The 4,942-nt window shown below is 45.9% G+C and overlaps 1 protein-coding gene and 1 long non-coding RNA gene across 2 annotated transcripts in view; one reads left to right on the top strand and one right to left on the bottom strand.

The window, feature by feature from the left end:
* Ddah1 (dimethylarginine dimethylaminohydrolase 1) overlaps positions 1-4,942 on the bottom strand; it is a 122,053-nt gene that overhangs the window by 75,978 nt on the left and 41,133 nt on the right. The gene's annotated exons all lie outside the window — the stretch shown is intronic.
* The window catches only part of LOC126512399 (uncharacterized), a 10,621-nt gene continuing 5,929 nt past the window's right edge, over positions 251-4,942 (top strand). The window contains exons 1-2 of the long non-coding RNA XR_007595029.1: positions 251-930; positions 3,942-4,019. This is a non-coding gene — a long non-coding RNA (uncharacterized lncRNA). The remainder of the gene's footprint in view (positions 931-3,941; positions 4,020-4,942) is intronic.

Genomic DNA, 4,942 nt, shown 5'->3' with positions numbered 1-4,942 from the left:
AAAAAAAAAAAAAAAAAAAAAAAAAAAAAAAAAAAAAAAAGAGCAAATAGCCGGGCGGTGGTGGCGCACGCCTTTAATCCCAGCACTCGGGAGGCGGAGGCAGGCGGATCTCTGTGAGTTCGAGGCCCACCCTGGTCTACAAGAGCTAGATCCAGGACAGGAACCAAAAGCTACGGAGAAACCCTGACTCGAAAAATCAATAAAAAAAAAAAAAAAGAGCAAATAGTATGTGCGCAATATTTGGGTGAAAGGTTATTTTATTAGAGTTTTAAGGAATCATGATATAACTAGAGTAAAATGTAAAATAAAGCCAGCAGTATAAAAGCACTGGTAGAAGAATTAAAAAAAAAAAAAAAAGCATGGCTTGGAGACACTTGGAATCTCAGTCCATGGGAGGCTGAGGTGCGAAGACTGACCAGAGTTCAAGGCCAGCCTGGAGATTCAAAGAGTCTGTCAAAAACAACAGTGAGCATTAAAATAAAAAATAAAACTGGAGACTTATCTGTAATATTTTACAACAGAACGCAAGTGGCCAGCTTGTAGTGCCTTTATCGAGTTCCAATGAGTTCGGATACAATCAAGGATTTCATAGACTTTAAACATCTGACCGAGTCTTTGACAGACTGTGAGGAGAAGCAACTTGCTTACAGTTTTACCATACAAGGGCACTGCGTCCCTGTCCCGGGAACCTGGGCCTTTGTGCATATTTGCTGCAGCTGCCGGTCCAGTTCTGAGCCAAAGTTGTGCTTTGAAAGCTCGGATTCCTGCGTGTTGTGATAATAGGCCAGAGTTTGGAAATGCCTCGGAAAATCTAACGCGCTGGCTGTTTAACGAGGCTTCTGAAGAAACAGTTAACATCTGGATTCCGGCATTCTGTGGCGCTCCAGGAACAACAGAGGGAAGGAGGTTCCTCTCAGCGACAGTTACAAGGTAGCGCTTCCCTCTTCCGTCATGAAAGCACCATGACTGGGGAGAAAAAGGGATTTCTGAGCAGTTCTTGCTGAGTGTGTTTCCTACACATGCTTCTTCAGGCTTTCAGCATCAGATCCGAAAAACAAGCAAACATCCAAGCAAAGTCTTCCTTCCTAAACCTTTCCGGAGATGTTGCCTGAGGGGACCAACCCTGTCATCATTACCTACAGCAAGGGGAGGGGGCTCCCCACCTCTCGGCCATCATAACAAGGAATGGGCTAATGGGAGAGGTGTGTGAACAAATCTATTTCATTCACATTTTTTTTCATGGCATAGGGGATGTCAGAACTGAAGACCCAAAGAACCAGGGCAGGCCTTTTATGTTTAGGTGGAGAGAAGTTAGCTGTGTTGAAATGAGGCTGGGCAGAAGGCTATGATGGTGGATGAGGAGAGACCGAGTAAGGCCTGCCTGTTCAGACTCTTCTTGGCTTCTCTGGGTACCACTCCTTCATGGGAACAGAGAAAGAACCGTCTGTGATGCCAGGCTTTAGGGTAGAATGGAGAGTGATCTTTCCGGGATTGACGGTTTATTCTTGAGAATGGAGGTCTAGTTCCCATCTAGAGAAACAGAAATGCAGTTTTCTCTGACTCCCTTTGGGGCGAAGCAGGCTGAAGGGACAAGAGGAAGGGGAGGCCTCCCAGCACCCTTTAGTTCAAAATGCTCAGCGTGCCAGGTTTTATACATTCACTGCACTGTTTGCAGAACCCAATACGAGCAACGACAATGGATGAATAGCTGCATTTATTAAATCTCACACAGCCACGGCAACATAAATCAAGTGCAAAAAGTGGTTATTTTCACTGAATGTTTATTAACTTTCAACAAACTTTATGCACTAAAATGTACTAAAAAGATAAGGAAGACAGTTGAGAATTTAACATGTGTTAGGCTCTGAGAGTTTAACTTTGAAAACAATCATTGCCCCTCCCTTCTTATGAGTAGCTGACACACTGGCACGCTGGCATAGAGGAACACAGAAACATACATGCATGTGTAGGATATTACAAGGGTGGGGGCGAGCGCATAACTCAGGACAAAGAAAGCACTGTAGATCAGTGCGCAAAAGATGGACTATTCAAACGGTGCTGGGAGAGTTAGCTCTCCATGCGGGAAAAAGAAAGAAATCCGACTCCTTGTTTATACAAGACACAAGAATATAGCTCAAATAAAAGTACGGTCTTAAAAGTGCAAGGTCAAAGGCTGAAGCTGCTGGAGCGCAGTATCAGAAATGCCCTGCGTACTTTAAAACAGAGAGCTTCCATCCACCAGAAAACATCACAAACCTCAAACTTAGGATGACCGCTGCAACGCATGTAACAGGGACGTTTCTAGAACACACCAAAAGCTCCATTGAAGAAGAAGAGCAGCCTCATAGAAAAACAGGCCATCAATAAATTGAGGATTCCAGGAGAGCAGAGACTCAAAGGGTTCTTAGCGTATGGGGAGTACTCAGCCTATAAACACAAACAGCCCGTAAACATAGAAGAAGAGCATATACTGGAAGAAATAAAAGCAAAAGCTACAGGTAGTGGTGGCATACACCTTTAATCCCAGCATTCAGGAGGCAGAGGCAGGTGGATCTCTGTGAGTTCAAGGCCAGCCTGGTCTACAGAGTGAGTTACAGGACAACCAGGGCTACACAGAGAAACCTCATTTGGCAGAGGGGTGGGGGGGGGGGGGGGGGGGGGGGGGGGGGGGGGGGGGGGGGGGGGGGGGGGGGGGGGGGGGGGGGGGGGGGGGGGGGGGGGGGGGGGGGGATAGCCACACTGAGATACCATTCCACATTCACTATGCTGGAAGATACCAAAAATCAAAGAATTTGGGGTCTTGGGAGGAAGTGAAGCCACAGGTACCCTCGGCCTCTGCCTGTAGGAATATCAGTGAGGCAGCCACTTAAGATGTGTTAGTCTAATTTAATGTATCTGAAAATCCTGCAACCCAGCTCTGCTCCTAGAGTCAATCTGAGAGACTCTCCTGCACACATGGCTCTCGTGACATGTCAAGATCTATCGATTGCAGGATCGGTCACATCAGCACAAACCTAGATACAACTCTAATACAAATCAGCAGGAGAGAGAGTGAGAAGGACGCCTCCACACACAGCAGTACAGTGGAAGCCACAGGAGTGCAAAGAAAGAGGCAGACAGCTATGGCTAGCTACAGTAACTAATTACTATTTGGGGCAATGCATAGGCTATCAGCTATAATGAAAAATAAGGAAAGGCTGCCATAAAATCCAGAGGAACAGTTTCAGAAGAATGTGATTTTTAGTGATGGGACACTCCTGGTCCCTTGAGATGACCTGAAGCTCCCCAAAAAGCTGTTTGGGCTGGATGGCTGTGTGGAGCATGTAGCCAGGAGCTGGCTGAGGCCAAGGACAGCCACCTCCTAGCAAGACTGGAAGAGTCTGCCTGACCTAGGAGGAACGGGAGTCAGAGAGAAACCAGGCCAGGCCATGGCCGGGAGCCTGACTCAGAGAAGTTAGTGGGACCAATAGGCTTGCTTTCTAAGAATTTTAGTCCCATCTCTTCCATCACGCCAGTCTCTGGCCCCCTCCCCAGGCTCTGCTGACTATAGAGTCCAGGCATTTTTTTTCCCTGAGAATGTGAACAATGGTTTCTTTGCAGAAATCCACAGTTGGTCCATGAATCCCATCTCACTCTAGGGAAATCAGAAAGCCTTGAAAGCATCCATCTTTATTAGCCTCCCTTTGTGGTTCTTCCCGGAGTCGGTACCATCTTCTTGCACAAAAGAGAGAAACAACCCCCAATTGCCACCTCTATGTCCCAAACGGCGCTGGTTTAATCTATCCACGCTGTAAAAGCCACGCTGCTCCTAAACTGAGAATGGAGGTAACTGATGCAAACTGATTGCAAAATACTCCAATCTGAGATCAAGCAGAAGCTTTGTGAAGGTCGTCGTGAGGGGTGCTTCCAATCTTTTAGTTCTTTACTTATTTATTTGGCAGTATTGAGGACTGAACTTATTCGAGGCCAACACTATACAGCTGAGATGTATCTCCAGCCCTCTAGGATGTCTTGGAAATGTAAGTATCACACACATTAACACAGCACATTCCATTCTCCTAATGGTTACAAATGATTCTTGCTCTGGGGCCAGGCAGGAGGAAATGGTGGCAGATGATAAGCCTTCAAAGAGTTCGAGTAGGGATGGACATAATGACGAAACCTACGGAACCCTTGGGAAACATTCCTGGGAGAGGCCCAGGCTCGGGCTGCATCTCTTTGAACCTCGTTTGTTATGAAGCTGCAGTTGCTGCTGTGGACAGATAAGGTCCAAGACCGAACACGACCGCGTGGGCCTGACACAGGCTTATCTCAGCAGCTGGCCCTCCTCTAGTCAAAGAATTGGCCTGAGGAAAGCATTTTCCCTGACAATTCAGCTCTCCCGGCATTGCAATCAAAAGGAAAAGCATGAAATGTTCATTTTTCTTCTCTCCCATTAAGATAAGACCAAGAAACACCAGTAAAATAAGAGATTTATTAAGTTCTTTAAAATACAAATTCCTTATATATGGTTTTCATTACACATACTTTGACACATCTGGGGTTTATAATACATAAAAACAGAAAGTAGAAAACTATTAATTTGGTCTGGAATAGGGGCAACTTTATAATCTAAAGCTCTGGTGGGTCATAATTTATGGACCAAACACTAAAAGAAGGCCTCAGAATTGATGAGGATTTAATATCTCATTTACATAGCTCAGTTTAGTCTAAGTATCCACATTTGCAAAGGAATCAACAAAATATTTTGTCCTTTAGGCTCTTGTTCGAGCAGTCCAAGCGTGAAGCTACTCTTTGGTCACTGGGATCTTCCCTCTCTGTGCTCTGGAAAGCCACCAAAGGCCTCCTCTCAACCCATGTCCATATGCCTGATCCTCAACCCATGTCCATATGCCTGATCCTCAACCCATGTCCATATGCATGATCCTCAACCCATGTCCAT

Source organism: Alexandromys fortis, unplaced genomic scaffold (genome assembly GCF_014885135.2).
Source record: "Alexandromys fortis isolate MF-2015 unplaced genomic scaffold, M_Fortis_MF-2015_v1.1 scaffold_124, whole genome shotgun sequence".
Classification (NCBI taxonomy): domain Eukaryota; kingdom Metazoa; phylum Chordata; class Mammalia; order Rodentia; family Cricetidae; genus Alexandromys; species Alexandromys fortis.
The sequence above is the reverse complement of the archived record's forward strand: the minus strand, read 5'-3'. Positions and strand labels throughout refer to the sequence as shown.